This window comes from Triticum aestivum, chromosome 2B, assembly GCF_018294505.1.
Source record: "Triticum aestivum cultivar Chinese Spring chromosome 2B, IWGSC CS RefSeq v2.1, whole genome shotgun sequence".
NCBI lineage: Eukaryota > Viridiplantae > Streptophyta > Magnoliopsida > Poales > Poaceae > Triticum > Triticum aestivum.
Window position 1 is genome coordinate 252,032,312 of NC_057798.1, and position 23,122 is coordinate 252,055,433.

The window sequence follows — 23,122 nt, forward strand, 5'->3', positions numbered from 1 at the left end:
CCACAAAAGGCTTGTCGCCACGGCGCATAGCCTGAAAAAGCAGAAGCGGAAGCTCAAAACAGTGGAAGATGCACTCAGAAGTAGATGGGGCACAATACTCAACACCGCAGACAAGTACGGTGATAGTCGTCACACAAAGAGCTATCCGAAGCGAAAACTGCTACCGGAATTTGATGAGGAGGCCTTAGAGCCCCCGCAATTAAAAACTGAGAAAGACACCCGGATAAACAACCCCATGGCCAGCATAGAGCGGCAAGGGGCACCGCACCCAAGTCGGCACGCGAGCCGCACGAGGATTCGCATCAAAAAGACGGCCCAGCCAGATCTATCTATGGGCCAAGAAAGCAAGCTCTAGTAAGCAATGCAACGCAACAAGTATCCGAGCATCACGGCACACCCAAATATAGGGGTGCCGCACACCCCTATGTTTCACCTATGAGGTGCTGGACCATGAATTTCCAGCGGGATTCAAGCCCGTAAACATAGAGGCATATGACAGAACAACAGACCCTAGAGTCTGGATTGAGGATAGAGGAGATGACCTCCACGCCATAAAATATTTACCCCTCAAGCTCAAAGGGCCAGCCCGACATTGGCTTAAAAGCCTTCCCGAAAACACCATAGGAAGTTGGGAAGAGCTCGAGGATGCTTTTTGCGCAAATTTTCAAGGGACTTATGTCCGACCTCCATATGCAGACGATCTAAGTCATATAACTCAAAAACCCGGAGAGTCAGCCCGGAAACTCTGGAACAGATTTCTTACTAAAAAGAACCAGATAGTCGACTGTCCGGACGCCGAAGCCTTAGCAGCTTTTAAGCACAGCATTCGAGACGAATGGCTCGCCAGACACCTCGGCCAAGAAAAGCCAAGAACAATGGCCTCATTAACAAGCCTCATGACCCGCTTTTGCGCAGGAGAAGATAGCTGGCTGGCAAGAAGCAGCACCAGCGACCCAAGTACATCTGAATCTAGGGATGGAAACGGAAAACCGCGACGTAGCAAGGACCATCGCCGAACCAAGGGAAGCAGCCCGAAGAGCACGGCAGTCAACACCGGATTCAAAAGCTCTCGGCAGAATCAGAAAAATCCGCCCCTCAAGGATGACAGGGACGAGCTCTCTAACCTCAACAAAATTTTGGACAAAATATGCCAGATCCACAATACTCCCGGGAAGCTTGCAAACCATACCCACAGAGATTGTTGGGTCTTCAAGCAATCCGGCAAACTTAATGCCGAACACAAGGGGCTTGACATACCAAGCGAGGACGATGACGAACCCCACAAGCAGAGCACCGGAGAACAAAAGAAGTTCCCACAAGAAGTCAAAATAGTAAACTCACTTCATGTGACAAAAGGGAAATATAGAGTGGCGCCTATGGAGATACGCGCCATATGGCCTGTCCCAGAGGAGTCCCGCCACTGGTTGTTACAACCAATCACCTTCGACCATCAGGATTACTCTAGAAGTATCCGGAACGTAGGCTGGACTGCCTTGGTCTTAGACCCGATAATTGACGGACTCCACTTCACACAAGTCCTAATGGACGGTGGCAGTGATCTAAACCTACTATACCAGGACACAGTCCGCAAAATGGGGATAAACCCAACAAAAATTCGCCATGGCAACACTTCCTTTCAAGGGGTAACGCCAGGCCTCGATACCCATTATACGGGTTCTCTCCTGCTAGAAGTTATGTTCGGCTTCCCTGATAACTTCCGCCGCAAAAAGCTAACCTTTCACATCGCCCCATATAAAAGTAGCTATCAAGCACTACTGGGACACGAAGCTTTCGCCTGCTTTAACGCAATACCGCATTATGCATCCCTTACACTTAAAATGCCCAGTCCACGAGGCATCATTTCATTAAAGGGAAATATCGAGTGTTCCTCGAATGCGAAAGACTGTGCGGCGGCCTTAACAGCCACACACTAAACCAACTTTACTAGTCAAAGCACCCGAACAGGTCGTTCAGACCCCGTACATGGCTAGACGAGTCCGGCGTAAACATACAAAGGCTTACTAGCCGCACACCCCTGTACAAGGGGCTCCGCGCGTATACAACAAGAGACCATAAAGCTCAATTCTACCCATTTTCCGATTTATACTTTGTTTATTTCGTATAACATAGCTTTTCGCATGATTGTTTTCAACTAAGTTCCTCTCTTTTACAGATGAGCACCGTGCTACACCCGTCCAGGATACAGCACAACGGAGATACAGGCGCAGACGTGCAGTAGGGACCCGTTCCAAGGATTCTTTTCAGATTAAGACCCTGCGTAAACCTTTTTTACTGTCTCTTGTTGATAACATCCCCGGCTTCTTTTTATAACCGAGGAGGAGGCTGGCGTCTTGGCATTTGGCCACGTCAGAATTTTGTGCGTACCTGGACACCAGGGGCTTCTTACCAAGGGCGTTGTTCCGCCTATTTTCATAAAGACCGAACACCTTAGGGAGTGTTCGGCGTCGTGAGTTTGGCCTTATATGCATCAGCTCCGAATCATGTCTTTGGTCAAATGTTGGGTTTTCCCGGCTCCTATGTTTTGCTGCCTTACGTTCCGTTCTATCGGCTAAGGCGACACCAGGAGAACTACTGCGATTGTGCCCCGATTCGGCCAGGCGAGCACCTCAGTAGAGAAAGCCGAAAACTGACTGTCATGATACAGCGCGAGACTGGTCAACCACTCAATGACCTGCCGGAATCTTTAGAATTCCTCCACATTAACAAAGGGCTGTTTCCCGGTCAGGCACATACGCGCCCCGAATTCGGGTGAGCGCGGTGCCCCTAGGGGCTATATAGTAGCCCCACTGCCAAACTCCTATGGCTAAGTGAAAGTGATAAATCATTATAGTCCGGTTGCCTACTTCGCTGCGCTATCACCTCCTTTATAGGACCAAGACGTTGGATCAAGTGTGAAAATGCGCCTTTTGCGAACACCCCCGCATTATATGCGTGGGGGCTGAAGCCGAAGACTGCCATCTTTCAGGATATATATACATATACATTAACAGCCGCACAGGAGGTATTTTAATTCTTGAAAGCACAAGTATAAAAACTTTTTCCATCGAAACATTGTTTTACAATGATACATGTTATTCGAACATAACATCCTTTGAGCACTGCGTCTCTATTAAACAAGCGCACTGCAGAACTTCCTGAAAATAGTGCTCGGCAGGTACTCGGCTTTCGTCTGAATCTTGGGATGCAACAACACTGGCCTTCATATCCGCCCAGTATGTCTTGACACGGGCAAGAGACATCTGTGCACCCTCTATGCACGCTGACCTCTTCATTGCATCAATATGTGGCACCGCACCGAGGAACTGCTGCACCAAGCTAAAATAACTCTTCGGCTCGGGCCTCTTTGGCCATAGATGACTCACCACATGATTCATGGCGAGTCCGGATAACCTATTCAGCTCCTCCCATGCGGCCAAACGATCGGATACTGAAAGTGGGCGCTCTGGATTGTGGAACTACGACCAAAAAAGCTTCTCCACTTCATGGTCATTTTGATCGCGGAAGTGTTCGACCGCGTCCGCAGCACTCGCCGCCAAGTGCAGGTAAGTGTTCGCCGCACTCCACTTCTGGTCCAACGGAGCATATGTAGGATCCTCGAACTTCATCCACAGCATATAGGGCTTTCCAGCCATGATATCTCCGGCCTGACGTAGCTCCTCCTTCATAGTTCTCATCGCAGAGCGAGTATCCTTGGCCTCGGCAGTGACCTTCTCTAGGTCCTTCTATGCCACCCGATCTTCTTTTTCAAGAAGCTTGCAACGGTTGGCAGCATTCTTCAACTTTTCAGCCATCTCGGCCATTTCCTTCTTGCTTTGGCAGTGAGCAGCCTGTTCGACTTTCAGCTCTTCAGCCGCCTTTAAGGCAGCCGCATCGCTTTTTCTGGCCTGCTCCTTGGCTCGGGCGAGTTCCGTCCGAAGGTTCTCCATGGCAGCGGCACCATCTGCATCAAGCACATATGTTATAAGGTACGGGCATCAAGCTCCTCTTACCAAGTGTCTTTGAAGAAATTATATACCTTATGCCTCGTCAAGCCGCTTGTTGACAAGCGCGATGTCAGCATTTGCCACGTCAAGTTGCCGCCTTAGTTCGGCAAATTCATCAGTCCGGCCAGCCACCGGACACTTCGGCACCTACATAGGAAAGGCGCAGTATTATACCTGGGATTATGATCCTCGGGGCGCCGTCCTTTTTGACAACGCACCGAGTCTCAGGGGCTACTATCTATACAGGGCGCATCTTATATATGCGGATCTGTCAACAGGTACATCGTTTCACGTACCTCAAAACCTGTCAATAAACTCCTGACGGCCTCGTACAACCCGCTCTCCACGGATGAAATCCTTCTAATCACCGTATCCATCAACGCACGGTGTTCTTCTGAGATAGACGCTCGCCCGAGCAGATCCTTCAGCTCCTTCGACCGTGCACCGGACGATGCCGGACTCGTCCGATGGCCTTCTTCGAAGGCCGGACACGGAGGGCCTTGGGGGGCTATACGACTACCTTCCGGCCCTGCCGGATTCAGAGAAACCCTCCGTGACGACACCGGAAGGTCGCCCGCCTCGCAAGGCGGTATGGCAGGGGGAGGCGTTCGGCTCTCCATCATCTCCGGACGAAGATCCCCTGAAGATGAGCTCTGCTAAGAAGGGCGGAGATCCAAACTACAAGGTAAAATTTCGGTTATCTTCCTCAGAAATAGAACGGGTGTGTCTCTTATTTTTAAACCCCCCTTTTTTACTTACGGCTCGGTGGAGAGCTGATCCCCTTGGGGACGCAATGCGGCCGAGGCACCTCCTGGCGCCGGACCCTCTGACGAAGATTTCTTTCCCCGCTTTGAGGCCATAGCCTCCGGGTCTTCAGGGGCGGTCCTCTTTTTCCCCTGGATGGAGGAATTCTCGATTCCTCCTTCCCTGACAGCCTCCTTCGGGGAGGCGGTAGCTTCCTTGCTCCCCTCTTTGCCATCTTCCAAAGGCGCAACCTCCAGCATCCTGGTTAACACAGGATCCGGCGTAGTCTCAGGGAGGGGAGCCGGACACCTGATTAATTTTGCTTTCGCTATCCACTCATGTTTAAAGGACAGCTCTTTCAAGGGCAATTTTATAATAAATATACGGATAGCATGTTCGGGTACAGGGCTACTTACTGGAGTATCCGGGCGATTGTAGCTCAAACCTGCATCCTCGGACGAGTCCGGACACATTGCTTGTGATCAGAAGAACAATTTGTACATCTCCACGGGCGTCGTGCCCATAAAATGTTGGAGAGCTCGTGGTCCTTCCGGATTAAACTCCCACAGGCAGAGGGGACGGCGTTTGCAGGGCAGGATGCGACGAATCAGCATAACCTACGTCACTACGGCCAGATTGATATCTCTCTCTAGGAGATCTCGAACGCGGCCCTGCAACGAGGGCACGTCCTTGGACGGCCCCCAGTTAAGCCCTTTATTAACCCATGATACTAGATGTGGTGGGGGACCCGAGCGAAAGGCAGGTGGCGCCACCCATTTGGTGCCCCTGGGAGCTGTGATATAAAACCACTCTTGTTGCCACGAGCCGAACTCCTCTTGAAAAGAGCCCTCGGGCCATGGGGCGTCGGCAATCTTGCTTATAACAGCACCTCTGCACTCCGCGTGCTGCCCTTCGATCATCTTCGGCTCTACTTTGAAGGTTTTGAGCCACAATCCGAAGTGAGGAGTAATATGGAGGAAGGCCTCGCATACGACAATGAACGATGAGATATGGAGGATGGACTCCGAAGCTAAGTCGTGAAATTCTAGCCCGTAGTAAAACATGAGCCCCCTCACGAAGGGGTCAATCGGGAAGCCCAGCCCCCGAAGGAAGTGAGACACGAACACCACGCTCTCACCGGGCTTGGGAGTGGGAATGACCTGCCCTTGAGCAGGCAGCCTATGCAAGATTTTGCCGGTTAGATACCTGGCGTCTCTTAACTTTAACACATCTTCTTCCGTAACGGAGGAATGCATCCACCAGCCTTGAAGGTTGGAGCCGGACATCATCGAAGGTCCGAAGCGCCTGAATTAGGAGCTTTGGGTGTTGGAACTCGAGGCGAGAGGCGGATTTGATTGGGATTGAAAGAAAGGAGTCGAGCCTTGGTCTCTTTATAAAGAGGTTGAATACCAAGAGCCCTCCCCATGACCGTTTGGGACTCACTTTCGATTAAAGAGACATACCAATGGCACGGTTGGGTTAACCACGCCCGTATTGATGAGAATCCCGGAATAAGGGGACACGATCTCTGCTTTGGCAACACGTGCCAAGGAAACCGCCTCGCTAAACGCGCTGAGGTGGGACGTAAAACGATTCGAATAAAGGCTTGGCCGTGGCATGATGTCACGCTGCGAAATACGTCAGCAGATTAGATTTGTACAAATATTATTCTCTCTACGGTGGTATGTGGAACTTATTTTGCAGAGCCGGACACTATCCTTGTGTTCAACATCTTCTATTAAGTATTCGGAGGAGGAACCCGCCTTGCAATGCCGAAGACAATTTGCGCGCCGGACTCGTCGTCATTGAAGCCTGGTTCAGGGGCTACTGAGGGAGTCCCGGATTAGGGGGTGTCCGGATGGCCGGACTATGACCTTTGGCCGGACTCCTGGACTATGAATATGCAAGCTTGAAGACTTCGTCCCGTGTCCGGATGGGACTTTCCTTGGCGTGGAAGGCAAGCTTGGTGATACGGATATGTAGATCTCCTCCCATTGTAACCGACTCTGTGTAACCATATCCCTCTCCGGTGTCTATATAAACCAGAGGATTTTATTCCGTAGGATGAACAACAGTCGTACCATAGGCTAGCTTCTAGGGTTTAGCCTCTCTGATCTCGTGGTAGATCTACTCTTGTACTACCCATATCATCAATATTAATCAAGCAGGAGTAGGGTTTTACCTCCATCGAGAGGGCCCGAACCTGGGTAAAAACATCGTGTCCCTTGTCTCCTGTTACCATCCGCCTAGACGCACAGTTCGGGACCCCCTACCCGAGATCCGCCGGTTTTGACACCGACAACGACCGTCTTCCAGAAAATGATTCCCACAAGCTTGACCCAGTCCATGCGCAAAGTGAAGATCTTAGCACTAAAATCTATCGGCCCCAATCTGGATCAAGTTGTTGGATTCCTTACTAGCTTTCCGTGCACGGAGAAGCTACTCATCGAGGTGAAACTTCTTTCCTATAAGTAAACGGTAATCACAACATAGCTCATTTTTTTCGTAATTTTCCCAAATTACGATGTCAAGTGTAGTGTTCAAAATTGCATCTACGCACTGCACCAAAAGAAATGTTTTTAGTATTTTTTCTCACATGATTACCTGCATCATTTTTATGCTGTACTACTACTATAGTAGCCTAGGCTAGTCATAGTGGAAAGTAACTTAGACTACTCCAGTAACTCTATGGTTACCCTAAGAGCAAGTACTACATCCGTCCTGGTTTACTCTTCCAATTTTGTAGTATCAAAATTTGACCATAGATTTAACTGACAAAATGTTAATGCATGTCACTAAGAACTATATCGTTCGATTTGTATTTGAACATATTTTCAAATGGTGTACATTTTAGTGACATGCATTGGCATTTTCTTAGGTAAATCTATGGTCAAAATTTTATACTAAATATGAGGTAGTATTCCCTCCGTCCCAAAATTCTTGTCTTACATTTGTTTAGATACGGATGTATCTAACACTAAAATGTAACTAGATACATCCGTATTTAGACAAATTTAAGACAAAATTTTTGGGACGGAGGGAGTACAAAAGTGGGCTATGCAGGCCAAAACATGTGCCAAATTCACTTGTGATGCATTTGGCATCGATGCCCCTCCATTGCTCACCTGGTGCCCCAATCTGGATCACCTACTTTGCTTCGGTGCCAAATTAACTCACGCAATGAAAAAACACTGCGTGGGAGAGAGAGAGGACTGAGGCAATAAAAAACACTTGTTTGGGAGAGTGAGAGGCTGGTGTAGTTGGTTTGATTGATTTGTTTATACATGTGGGTCTATGTGCACAGCGGTGCCAACTCTCTCACATCGCGAGAGCGGTGCCAAAATCTTTTGATTTGACATTGATGCGTATTATGTGGCATACTTTTGCGAAATATGGCATCGGCCACATAGTGGAAGGCAACAAATGCCCAAGCTCTTCACGTGCTCCTAGTTAAATGAGAGGAAACAGAAAGAGAGAGAGAGAGAGAGTATCACTAGCCAGCCAACCCTATCGTATGAGCGAATGATATTGGTACCTCTTGATGACACAGAAATCTTATGCAGCCAGCTGCTCTAATATGTTCTCTTCTTTTGCAGATAAAAAAGACCCGAAAGTGAAAAATGTGCTGCACTATAACAATCTCATCGAATGCCTTGATCTCCATCTTACAGAAATTGATTTGATCGACTATCGAGGCAGCACATCTGAGATTAAATTGGACAGGTTCTTTGTTCTGGAGGAAAGTGTGCTCAAGGTAATGAGGTTTGGCGTTCTCTGGCGCAACAATGAATGGCGTGCTGATCACCGCAAGCGTCTAAGCCTAAATGACAAAGTCTCCGCAGAAGCTGAATTTGTTTTTGAAACATCAAGTGGCCAGAGACTCGAAAACTTATTTGCCCATTAGTAACTTGTCAGGGTGGTGGATTTTAGTTTGTATGATAATGCTGCATCCACCTAAAGTAACGAAAGTTCTTACGTAAACTTCCTAGTAATTCCCTCTTCCTAGGTGCAGCATTACTCCTAACATTTGTAATATCAGTTTGAAACTTGTAATATTGCCGTGTCCTATTCCTGCGTTTTCAAAATCCTGCGAATCAAACAGGTCCTGAGTTGGTGATGATGTTGTGCCTCCCATCTTTCACCAATAGCCGTCGGATCTAGATCTGACGCATACAAACCAAGCTTCTCCATTTTTGCAAAAAGATGCCCGTACTTGTTCCCTATTTACAAACAACTCCTTGTCTCTCACAATCAGCCTTATCTCCTCCCCACCACATCTAGAAGGCGGTGGAAAAATCTGGCGCGATGGCCGCTGCCGGAGCCGTCCACCCCCAATCTTGGTGTTCCGTGCAATGCACGGGCATCTACGCACGGGAAATTATGTCGAACAGGGCTAGTTGTAAGCAGGCTAGCTCTATAGCCATGATGATAGTGACTGCAGACGGTGAGGCTGACTATGGTATGCCGAACACGGCGCCTATACTCAGGTGTCATCTCCGGCGCAGGGTCTTGTCACTTCACTGTGAGGAGCAGCACGTAATAATTTGACCAACGGGTAGTACAATGCTAGTACTAGTAGCACCACCGTCTGGATTTAGGAGTACTACCACGTCCATCTGGATTTTAGTATTTGACTAGCAATATCTAGTAGTAATGCATGTCACAAAAAATGTACTACTCCCTTTGTAAATAAATACATGGTGTTTTATTCCTATCGGCGAGAGAACTGAATGTTTTTTTGCTAACTACTAATAGGATTACATGCAATGAACTAAACACTGTGGGCCTGTTTAGTTTGTGACTAACTTTGCCAAAGATTGCCACACCTAAAGTTAGGCAAGTTTGACCAACTTAGGTGAGTGTTTGGTTCAAGCCACATCTTAGGCAAGCCCCACTTGGGCCCCACATGGCATACACATAAAAAATGTGGCAAGATTCCCTTAGGCTTGCCAACTTGTGGCTCTCATTTTGATGAACTAACCTTAGGCAAGCTTGGCAAAAATGTGTGGCAAAGTGTGGCAATGCTAGGCCTAGAACCAAACAGCCCCTACATGTCATGTTTGGTAGTCTCAAGACATTGAAAGCATGCACGACCCACATCTCTCATTGGTTGATATGTCACGAAATAAGAAACAAGGAGAGAGTTAATGCACCGTGCCTAAGGCTAGACATAGTGGGGGTAACATAAGTAGTATCATGCACTTGGGACTCGCAAACATGCTTATGTGGCATGCAATTAAAGAAGAGAGAGATGGTTATAGTAACATAGGTAGATATCGTAACATAATAAATGTGCTGCTACTATGTGTCATGCATGGCAATAAATGAGACCACTTATGATACTAATCTATGACACTATGCACTATAAAGATAGTAACATAGACTAGTAACATACGCATGTTACTAGTCTAAGTTACTCTCCACTATGACCAGGCTAAGTGTTTTGGGATTATTTGGTTTTCGTAATGTGACTTACACAACATTTTTGTTTACATGCATTAACATTTTATTAGTTAAATCAAAGGTCAAAACTTGGCACAAAATGCAAAGGGGACCAATAAACCAGTAAACATCAAACTTCTCTCGTTTGGCCCCAACTAGAGGTCCGGTGAGATGACTATACTGCACCGGCACAGAGGGGGACGCAGCTTCATTGACTTACGACATCTGCCTTTGGGTGAATGACATGTGGGTCCAGGGGGTGGTTGGCCCACCTATCATACAGCCAAAGGTAGGTGCAGTAGAGGGCCGCGTAGTAGTACGAAATCCTACGCACCTACGCACGCTAACCAAGGGCAAGAGTGATCACTCGAATCGCAAGATCAGTTGACCCATGGAGGCGATGAGTGCGAGCATCAGCCGACTATGCCAGATGGTCCACGACGACGGCCTGCGGCCCAGCAACAAGGAACATCTCCAGGTAGTATTGCTTGAGGCCGCCAGGGCGAGGGGCCGCTTGGATGACAGCTTCGTCTCCTTGTTCGACAAGGTCCTCGTCGGTTTCCTTGACAAGTTCACCATCGTCAAGAAGCTCGCGGAGGACTTTGACGTAAGCCTCCAGCCGACGCGCCCAGGCTCTGTGATGCCTGCCACCCTCAACGGCCACTGTGGTCACAACCTCTTCGACGCACTAGTGGCCCTGCGACTGCCCGCCGTCGCGCCGGAGAATGCCCACCTTGAGGTCGCGCTCGCCACGCAGCGCCTGGCGTAGCAAGACACCATCGACATAATCACCCACGTCTACGCGCAAATCATCCACAAGGACTACTACATGCAAGAGGAGGACGATAGGACGCTGGCCTTCTTGGACCGCAGGGCAACCGTGGACGGCACTGTTCAGAAGCACGTTGAGCTCGCCGCCAACGCTGCTGCTCCTCACATGTCGGTTGATGACCCGGCGCACTAGGGCGTGAGGATGTCGTTGATGGATCCGTATGTATTTTTATCTTTCCATCAAATCCATGTAGTAGTATATGATACTACAGTAATTATCTTACATTTCGCATCAACTTCATAATTTTCGTACGTAATCCATGCATGAACGGCGCCAGAAGCAAACTTCTCATTACTCTAGGCAAAATTGTTATTTTCTATCTATCGATCGTGCCATGGAGCAGAACCAAATTTTACAAGTTACGAGTTCAAAAGGAAAAGCCTGTTGTGTTTGCATCGCACCCCCACACGGTTGGTCCGGCACGCCGCTCAAGCGGGAATGCATGCGGTGTTGCATTTTCACTTACAAGTGGGACCGCAGTTGAGCAAACCGACTATCGGCAAGCCCCCACTCCGCCCACCGCGCGGTGGCTGAGAAAACATGGAGGAGAAGAGATGGCTGTAGCATGGTCACCAAGAAAATTGGTGTCGGATGGGACTCGTGTTGGTGGCGTGTGCCGTACTACTAGACATGAATGCTAGTTATGGCCCATGCCAGCCCACTATATCGAGCCTATATCGAGGTACGTAGAACAAATTTCCTGCAGTCCGTGCTCAGCCCTCCTCTATCTCTCTTCTCAGCCAGCCAGCGGACGCGTGGAGCCCATCATCTGTTTGCTCACATGCGGTCCCGCATGTCAATGAAAATGCAAGCGGACCCACTGAACCTGCACATCTTTCACCTCGACGTGCTGGTGATGAAAGACAAATCCAAGAAAGATCTTCGGTGATCGCTTTTGGAGTTACTCAAGAGTAGTAAGATTCTATTTACAGTTTAACCCAAGATGCACATCTCGTGGCTTCAACTACCACTCTATTTTCTTTCATGACATGACCTGGATGCTGGATGTCCCACGTGTCGTCAAAAGGAGGAAGAACCCGACCAAATCTTTGGTTGTGCTCTCGGATTAGACTAGTTGTGCTAACTTAAAAATTTTATTGTGTACTCCCTCCGTTCCAAAATACTTCACTTCCATTTGTCCAAAAATGGATGTACCTATATACTAAAACATGTCTAGATACATATATATTTTGACAAATAGAAGGCATGTATTGTGCAATGGAGGGAGTAGAATGGATGCAAGTTTTTGTATTGGGAAGAAGAGTACATCCATATGTTGATAGAGCGCAATTTAGTAGATGTTCTCTCACTTTTATCTAGCACACAGGCTATAGATGAGATTAGTGCACTTGTTGATACTCCTACTTGGTATGTGTGTTGCTGCTTAGACGCAGAGAAAAACGGACCGGAGGGAGTACTAGAATAGAGGCTAGACATGAGACTAGATGCGAGGAAGCAACGTCTACTTCTTTACACTCAAAGAATAAAGAAGCACGCAAGATCGAGCCTCCACAGATCAACAATGAATGCATCGAGAAGGCACTAATCCAACTTACTGGAGTAGTAAAATGCATCAAAATTATCGTTGGAGTTCATGCAAAACGGAGGTCCGTGTGGGGTCGTGCGTTGCAGTTGGCCTTACAAGTGGGACCGCAGTTAAGGAAACCGGCTATCGGCAAACCCCCACCTCGCCCGCCGCATGATGGCTGAGTTAGAGAAACGATGAGGTTGAAGAGATTGCTCTAGCATGGACTCCAAGAAATATGGTGTCAGATGGAAGTCGTGCTGGTGGCGTGTGCCGTACTCCTGGACGTGAATGCTTGTTCTGTCCCATGCCACCCTACTACTCCTACTACTTACTATATAGTACTACTAGTATCGAGGATTCGAGGTGTTGGTTACGTAGTACAATATGGCTATAGTGAAAACACCCGCACAACGCGCGAAGCATGTGAAGCTAGTACAAATAGTGTACTACTATTGTTGATTGGCCTCATCCAATAACCTATTGCAATGCACGTACAATTATGTATTCGGAAAATATTTTTTTGCCTCGTCGCACCACTCACTCACAGAAGCGACTCGAAAGCCATTCATAAATTTAGTAAGTTTATCACAGGCATATCATTTTATTACATACAACAGGTCATCAACCCACATCGACAATGAGGATACATTATAAATACTAAAGTTTTCACCACACAACAAATAACAAGCAATGAAATGAACTTCAACTCAACCATTCCTCAGCGTTGGAAACGCTTGCGCTGAACCACAAGTGATTCTCTGGGACGGGCCATCCATTGTCGATCTGGAGACCAACGCAAGACTGATCATCCAGGCTGAAGCGGACTACTATATCAGTACCAGGGTAGGGAACCACCCAAATGTCCGAGGTATAGACACAGTTGCTTCTCATAAATGGTAGTAACATTGTGTCAACAGCAGTTGGATCGCCTTTCACCATCATTGGATAGTTTTGTCCAAGGAAGAGCGAGTTTTCTCCAAGACTATCAATTCTGTACCAGGGAGAAGGAGTTGGCGCTAGCACACTAGTATCCATGCCGAATACCATGCAACGGGTGTTGGAATAGGTCCGGAGAGTGCGACCATGGGAGACTACACCTGCTTCCTTAGCAGTAACATCATCAGTGGGCTGTATACACACAAGAAGAGGTGATCCATCGGAATTAGTTGCCAGGCGCCACAAAGTATATGGGCGCTGCTCTTCCTCATGCTCGTGATCATCACCATCATCATCTCCCCCTTGGTTATAAAAATTTTCAAGTATGGGTGGTGGAATATTCACAGGACCTTGGAAACACAAGAAGAAGGTTAATTAGTAAAGGGAAACTTGCTAACCCGCATGCATGTGGATGAAACAATTATAATTACGGTGGAAGACAAACGTACCGAAACTACGGGGATTCCATGCAAAAACAGTGCCACGAGTGGTGGCAGCAAACACAAGGCCCTCGTTTTCAATTGCATCACAGTACTCATCCGTGTACAGAAACTGAGTTTTGAGCAATATCCATCGAGTCAAACCACCAAGGACGGCAACAAGCTTGTCAAAGATAGCAATAACTTCATAGTTGTTGTAATTCCAAGAGCGGTTGGGAACTCGACAAATTGCTATCTTCCGTAGAAGACAGTCACCATGATCGTATTTGAACGTGCGTACAATACCAGTGTGCTCAACCTCTGGGCAGTCTGCTGAGATTTTTGGAAGTGGAACCCGGTCACGTGTGTACACATTCACAAGTTCCCACTCGCAGTTGGATCCAATGTAAACAACCCAATCTCCATTTGCGCCTGCCCAAGCCTTGCCCTCAAGCGATGGCATCTTAACATCATATGTATCATTATCAAGCGGCATCAACTTGCACAGGGCGAGGCCTCCGTCGTGCCAGCGCCAGTCATCAGGGTCACGGTGAAGAAGATAGGGGAGATCAAACCGCTCCTTGACTCTTGGGTTCCTTGTAATGATGTTATTAGTTGAGTCGAGAATGGGCTTGAACGAACCTGCCATGCTAGCCGAGGTGATGATGTCGCACCGATTAATGAGTTCCTCCACCACCTCATCTTTCAGATCGGGGCAAGAATAACGGGGTCGTTTCCAGCCTGTTCCCTCCATGGAGAAGACGATCGAACAATGGTAGAAGAAAGTGTAAAGGGCTAAAGGAAAATTTAGGAGGGAGAGGAAGAGCGTGCGACAGTAGTTCCAAATCGAGAGGGAAAGGCGAAGAGTCGATGGACGGTTGCCAATTTGCCACGGTTCACGAAGAGGCGCCCCGGCCTACACGTCCATTCAGAAATACTCCTACTACTCGCCGTCATCTCACTGATATGTTGAAACGGGACCACATGTCAATGAAACATGGTGTGTAATTTCTCGTGCAAAATGCGATCTGGCCGCGTTGGCCCGAGGTGCCGCATTAGTTATCGACCTTTATTTTTTTAATGGCGTGTCATTTAGTTTTGAAGCATGACTAACTGGTATTGTACGCAGAGAAAATATAAACTACTCTACCACTACTCCACCTCCACTACTAGTAGTATAAAAAAGATATATAGGCTGGAGCTTCAACGCTTTCTTGCCAAGGGCTGCCCACTTTCTTCTCACACTACCACCCTCTCTCCAGATCTAAAAAAGACGACCCCACTCTCCCTCCTCACCGGTGGTCATAGATCCGCTAGGGAAGAAAAGGACGTGCAACGTTGACGCACTCGTCGTCGGCGAGCGAGGTCACGCACTGACGACAAGGTCGTCCTCTCAGACCTAGCGCCAGCACGGGCTGACCTTCGTCCCCAAGCTCGTTGCTGTAGTGTGTGCGGAGGACGACGACCACGAGCGAAGCCACTGCCCGCCGACCCTTAGGTATGCTACCTCTTTTCGAACCATACCCTTGTTCTATTGCCCCATCTGCCACGTCGTTGCATGTGGATCTTTTTCCACTCCACCATCTTCCCAATTTGCTATCCTCTGCTCTGCTGGCCACGCAGACGAAAACAATAATTTGCACTATTAAAGGAAACCCTACTTCATGTAGACTAATCCATGTCTAGGTTGAATAAGGAAAGGAAGGGAGACTGTACTGTCCAAGAAAGTAGGCATCAAACCCGCATCTAGGTTGAAAAGGGGAAAATCAGTAGCTAAGGAACGAGTCTCGTGTCTCTTGGTTGAAGAAGGGTAAAAAGGCATGACAACACAATAGAGAATGACCAGGTCGATCGGTTTGTTGTCCTCACATAGGAAAAAGGTGGCTAAAGAGAACAAAAATGGGATGTAATCCACATATGCTGCCTGGATATTTGTTGCTATGGGCAACCATACCTCCCTCACCACTCTGCGTCCGTGGAGGTACATCGTACTGGTGCGCCCACTGTCCGACTGGGCCTCCCATCCTCTTATTGCCACTTTTTTTTGCTGTTAGTATAACGCCAGCAGTCAAGTCAAGCAATGCTACTGCTAAAGTGAAGCCACATTTAACTAATGCCGCTCTCAGTCTAATGCCACCGATAAATTTAAGCAATGCCATTTAATGTCACTGGATTATTTCAGGGTTAGCTGTTGATTATGGATGTATTATTACCTTTACATTTTGTCTAATGCCACTAGTATACCAATGCTGAAACTTGTTACCTTTACATTTTGTATTGTTAATTCTTATAGAAACCTTCCAGTGCTAGAGTTTATTGAAATATGTTCAGTAAAACCGTTGTACTGTACCATGTAATAAAATAACTACTCTACTGTTGCACTAGTCACTGGATTAGTGTATATTTGTAGTATTCGAATGGTGTAGAGTTCACTCAAATTATCCCGGTAAAGCTAGTCACACCTTTGTTAAAATTAATGTTCATTATGTTATCGGAGGAGGTCTGTATGTTTGTCTCTAATGCCTGTCAACTACATACCTGACATCATGATGTAATGTTAAGTCATTTCCTTTTGTACAGTGTCACTGAATTGTCAAGGCGGTGATGGCATTTTATTTTAGTAGAACTGCACAAAATTTGCTTAAAAGAAGAGGAAAGGTCAGGAATGGCTCAGTTTTTCAAAAAAAACTATGTATGCCTTCCTGACATCAGCCATTGTTGCTTTATTTATTCCTTCAAACAGGTTGTTAGAAACAGTCTTGCTACCTTTTCCCATTAAGAAATTGGAATGCTTATATTTGTGAGTCTATGCTTCAACTAGTGCCACTTTTATAGTAATCACACTTTCAATATCTATGCAAACAGGGGTGCTCGATTTTAGTGGAGTTGCACAAAAAGTCCAACTTGTTCAACATTAGGAGCATGTTTTTTTTTCAAACCTTTATATCCAATTGGTGGCACTATGAGCTGTTCATTACGAAGGTACATGGTTTGCTACTATCTTGCTACTCTTTTTGTACTGTCATTAGATAGTAATACTAGTGGTTTGCTAGCTGCTTGATATGTTTACTAGCTGCTTGATATTTGTGCAGACAGAGATGTCTGCCTGTTGCTATTTGGCAAACAAACAAAGTGTCCGCAATTTTGGTTGAACTGCACAAGAGAATAGTATAGTCACTGCATGCGGTGCCATTTGAAAATAGACACAAAGATTGGATAGTCACTTCATGGACTGCAGAAAAGTAGTACTGTATTATTTATTGGCCAACAGTTGGTGCTTCATTGCTTTGGTCTGATTATACAATGGGCATAATTTTTCCTAAGTTAAAGTTTGTATTCCGAAAATAGTCTCGCGGTGTGATCGAGAGAAGACCAAATCATATTGCAGTGGATGTTCCTCCATCATGTGTGGTCCATTCTCATGGTTCCAGCTGTTGGTGAAACCACTTACGTTTGCAAGAGGAATTGTAGACTTCACAAACAAATTTGTCTTTCAGTCTGTACTGAATGTTGGCCAATAGAAGCATCCATGTTAGTAGGAAGAACAGATTTTTTTTCTAGATCTTTGCTTTTGGAGCTACATATTTGTATATGATCTGTGAATCATTGAGATGCATTAACATACTGATCTTATGTATGGGAATCGTACTAGTTAGTTTTAGTTGCGACGCAAGATCCGAAGTGGCTGATCTTTGCTTTTGGAGCTACATATTTGTATATGATCTGTGAATCATTGAGATGCATTAACAGTTACTTATTTCTGTTCGCTCAGTGTTTACGAGTTACTGATCGATCACTAGCTAGCCTACAAATGCGCTCCTGGCAGTTTTATTTGCGACACAAGATGCGAAGTGGCAGCTTTTTGAATAAAAATGCCTACCTCTGAAGAAACTGACAAGCTACACTACCGATCCTACACGGATAAAAATGCCTACCTCTAAAGAAACTGACAAGCTACACTATCGATCCTACACGGATAAATAGTGGATCACGCACGTACTACGTCCTTTCCGGTTTGCAGGGCTCAATTCAAGAAACGACCTACTCAATCCTACATGGATAAATAGCAGATCACGCACGTACTACCTCCTTTCTGGTTTGCAGGGCTCAATTCAAGAAACGATCTACTCGATCCTACACGAATAAATAGCAGATCACGCACGTACTAATACCTCCTTTCCGGTTTGCAGGGCTTAATTCAAACCTCTCACCAACCAAGGTACTCCCTCCGTCCGGGTTTATTAGTCCCGTAAGCAAAGCAGCAAGACCAAGCCATGGCAATAATTAACGGCATGCAGAAGTTTAAGCCTAATAAATTCTAGCGATTTAAGTGGTTGCATGCGTGCCCTCGGCTACGACTCGTTGCATGCTGCTTCGCGTACTGCGAGTGAGCGATTCTGAGTGCCTGCATGCAGTTGGCCATAATTAAGGCAGCTGATACGAAAAAGATAAGCTTTAATTGTTGCGGGCTTTTTAAATCCGTGGAATCATTATTGACAAGGAGGGAGATGATTCGAGTGCACTTGTTTGACCGCCATGCCAGCGTGCAACCCAGACGGGGCGGGATGGCACAGTCATAATTTCAGTTTCCCTAGTTTTCCACGGCAAGCTGGCGCGCTAAGCCATTATGCATTGAATTCCGATGACCGTCGCGCTACCTTCCCCCTACAAGTACTGTTTCCCGGCCTTCTCCGGTGCCACCGTGACCCAACACGCCATATCCTCATAAGCCCCCACCAGCCCGACGTTGCTCGCCACATCTGCCATGCCCCTGCCCATCCGCGGTAGGTGACGGCGGCGGCGGTTACCGCCGGAACTAGTGTTCGGTTTTCCACCGGAAGGCAGACGGAGGGAGGAGGCATTCTATCTGTCTTTAGATGGCAATGCGCAGATCGAGGAGTTATTGGAGCGCGACCGCATGGCGGAGGAGCATGAGTTGTTGGAGCGTGACCGCCTGGCGGAGGAGCAGCGTATCGCCGATTTGCGCCGCCTGCGGGACATGGAGCAACAGCGCACCGACGCTCTGAGTCGCGAGCAGAGTGCCCGCAACTGGGCCGACTACATGGAGGCCGGCGCCCAGCAAATAGCCCTGGAGGCTGTCGGGCACGCACGTGTTCGCGACGCCGATTTTTACTACCAGCTTGTCAAGTGGGTTTCCCACTTGGAAGCCGAAGCTTCGGTGGACCACGCCGGCATGGAAAGGGCCAACGCGCGCGAGCAATGCGCCCTATCGCACCTTTGGCAAGTCCGAGGCTGTCGGGGGAAACTGATCCACGAACACCTATGGGACCGGCGGACCGTGCCCCTTTCGGTTCGGTGGGGGGCGGAGATCGCATGAAGAGCGGATCGAGGCGAAGCACACGAGCAGTTTACCCAGCTTCGGAGCTCTTCGGAGAGATAATACTCCTACTGCTGCTTGTCTGGTTGTATTGAGTTCTTGCTCGGGAGCGCTGAGTGCTATAGTACACACGAGCAGCTAACGAGACCGAGCGTGAGTGTGTTTCTGGCTTCAAACCTCTTCTACGTTGCGCATGGGCCTCCTTTTATATGCTCAAGGGGTCACCGACAGGTGGCAACGTAGACAAGGGTAAAAATGGAAAAAGAGGGGTGGTTGGTACAGCTACCTGTACAGTGTATCCTACCTAACCCTGACGGCAGGGGACAAAGGCATTAAATGCCCGTCTGCGTCGCCCAAACAGTGCAGAAAAGGACCGTCAGGGACGCCACCGCTTGCCACGATGGCAATTTTGTTAGCGTCGCATGCCACCGCGCACCGATGGCTGCACAGCCTCCCGCCACGCGCGCCTGGAAAGTCCCCAGGGCGACACGTTGGTGGATGTGATGGAGCGTGGGTACGGAGTGGTCGCTTGGCGCGGCAAGCGCCTTGCCGCGGTCGTTGTCTTGTAGCGTCCGGAAGCTTGTCGCTCACCGGGCCTTGCCGGGACGCGTGGCGCATCGTGGCAAGTTCCTTGAGATGCCTTGGTTGGCCTTCCCGGCAAGCTCCTCTTGCCGGGGTCTTGTCTCCTTGGCTTGAATACTTTGTTCTTGAATGGCTCCAAAGGAACCACGGAGGACCTTGGCGGTCACCCGGCAAGCCTTGCCGCGGGGCGCTGCAACTGCCCGTGCACAAGTTCGGCATACTAGGGTACCCCTACTCTAGTACACCGACAGGAGCCCCCGGGCCTGGGCCACACACGGTGCCGAGCGCTGCTGGGCCAGGCCCAAAACAGGGCACGGGCACGCGCGGCCTGGGTTACGCCGTATCTTACTCCGTGTCCACCGCGCCCTCCCCCAACGGCATGCGTCGAATGCGGCGTCGTGGGAGAGATCGTGGGTGGTTTCTTTATTCGGAAGGACGAAACGTCCGCCCCCTCCCTCTTTATAAGCAGGGGAAACAGGGGCAGTTCGCCCATCTTGCCGGTTGTTACTCCAATTTCACAAATCTCCGCCGCTCCCCCCTTCTTCCCGAAGCTGAAAGAGAGCAGCGCTCTGCCCCCCATTGCCACCAGCACCACTAACGCCGTCGATCTCCCCCACCACCTCCGCCATGGCTCCGAAAGCCGACAAGGGAAAGGGCATGAAATCGGTTGAGGCGCAGCGGCTCGCGGCGCTGCGAAAGGAGCGGGCCATCTTCCCCCCTCAGCTTGCCGCGAAGGAGCTGAGGGAGTACTACTACCTCTTCTAGTCGACGGAGACGCGGGCGCATCCGCGCACGAAGGTACTCCCGGCCGCCGCTTCGGAACTGGCTCCAAGCGGATACCCCTTCTTCGCGCTGTTCTTCTACTGCGGGCTCTGCCCGCCCTTCTTTGAATTTTTCTGTGACATCATGAACACCTACGGGTTCCGCCTCCATGACTTCACCCCCAACGCCGTTCTGACCATCTCTGCGAAAACTTTGTCGGAGTCCATCCAAACGTAGCTCTTTTCCGCCACTTCTTTATGCCCCGGGTTGAGAGAGGGGAGCCTCTTGCCGGCGGGATTGCTTGGATCTCGAGAGTCGGCAAGAAGGAAGCTTATCTGGAGGGAGAGCTCCACAGCAAGTGGGAGGAATGGAGAGCAGAGTGGTGTTGGATTGTCGAGGAGAACCCGCAGCCATTTACTGCCCTGCGCCAAGCCCCAATAGCGCGCGGCAACGATTGGAGCAACGTGGCCCCGGAAGACGATAGGCTGAAGATTGCCGTCACCCGGATCCTTCGCTCAAGCTTGCCGGGCTCACCGTAGGCGCCGTTGGTGCAGATTTTCTTCGCCGCCGCATCGCCCCCTTGTAGGAGAGGAGGAGACCCGCCTGGGAGTTCCAGAACTCGGCGGATATTATGAGGCTGCGCCCGGGCCTCAACTTCAACTTCACTGTCCTGGAGCTGGACGCGATGCTCCTGGAACTGTTCAAGCGCGATCCTCAACATCCATTCATGTTGCCGAGGGGTGTGGTTCCGTTGTGCAACAATTCCTCGCTCGACCGCATCCGCGCAATGATGCCGCTTTGCGACTCGCATGGAATTGTCCCAACCTGGCAAGAGCCGGCAGACGCTGTCGTGCAGGAGTTCTTTGACGGCCTGGTAGAAGTGTCGGTCCGCGCCGATGAACAGAAGAGCCTCACCCGCGACACCACCGATGCGGAGATGCAGCGCATCGCCACCAGGCTGGAAGAGGCGGCGGCAGCCGCTGCCGCGGGTGAGTTTGGATTCACCGTGGAGGAGGCAGAGGCAGCAGAGGCGGCAAGCCTTGCCGAGCGCGAGGAGTTTGCCGGCGAGGAAGAGCTTGTCGGGCCCGAAGGTGAGTCGAGCGAGCCCGGCGAGGGAGAGCTTGTCGGACCCGAACCTTCAGACAGCTTGCCGCAAGCGGAGCCCCCAGCTCCGCCAAGAAGGCGTCTCCGCAAGGCCGGGGACGTGGCGGGGCGACAGACAAGTCAACAGCCGCCGTGCCGCGCGACACGCTCTACCGCGGCAAGCACTGTTGCCGCGGGGGCGCCTCACGTCGCTACGGCAACTGGAGCGGGGTCTTCCCGGTCCACCGCTACTGCTCCTGCCAAGCGGACAAGGGAACCTACTCCTCCGCCTCGTCGCACCGGAGGCGAGCCGGACTTAGATCTCTCCACGCTCAGCTCCGACAAGGAAAAAGAAGAGTAAGATTCCTTGCCGTACTTGTAGTTCTTCAATTTTGTTGCTTTGTCTTGTATCTAATTTTCTTCACTCTGAACCTATTCCTTTTTAGGACGCTGGCCCAGAGAGCGGCGAAGAGAGCCAAGGTCCCGGTGATTGTCATCAAGGACGAACCCACCGCGACAGCAGAGGGCGTGTCCGAGACCATCTTGCCGGACCCGGCAACTTTTTCCCAAAGCAGCCCCCAGCGCAGCCCCCAGCGTGAGTATATAGTTTTACTCCCTGTTGTCAGGCGCGCATGGGTGCTCTTTCTTCGCTGATATCTGACTGTTGATTTGTTTAGGAGCAGAGCAGCCTCACCAGGAGTGCCCGGAAGCCGCTCCCAAAATGCCATCTGCTTCGACTACACCGCCAAGGGAGGATTCCCCGGCAAGGGAGCGTTCTCCGGCAAGGGAGAACTCTCCGGCAAGGGACAGTTCTCCGGCAAGGGACAGCACCAGCGATCCTCCGGTGGTTGAGACCACAACTGCAGATCCTAGTACAGGTAATTCTCTTGCTTGAAAACTTCCCTTGGGTTCTTCTTCTCCGGATTTCCTTTTTGAATATTTGCTTGACTTTTCTCCTTTTTCAGTTTGTCAGATCCGTCTGCCACGGAGCCGATGGAAACCGAGGTCGCCAGTGAGGAGAACGCGCGCGGCAATACCGACGACGCCATTGCCACCGAAGGAGAAGCCGGCGCCGATGAGCCCGCCGGCGAGGAGGCCGCCGAGGCTGCCGCCGCAGAAGCTGGCGAGGGATCCAGCGATCGCACTGACGGCCCCGAGGCCGCAGGAGCATCAGGCGCTACGCCGACCGCCGATCCCTCCGCCGTTGCTGCAGCACCAGGCTCCGAAGAGCCCCAGCCCGGCGCCTACTTGAAGGTCGGCGATGGCATCTTCATCAAGCTCCCGTGGGCGTCAAGCTCCAGGGCGCCGGTTGAAGGAGAAATCCTGGACGGAGAGGTGCTCGCCTCCGCTGGGCTGATGCTGGTTGACGCGCCAAGCAGCAGCAGCGACGAGCCTGAGGAGGAGCGGCTGCTACGGAAGCTGATGTTGCTCTACCGCGCTCGACAGACCAAG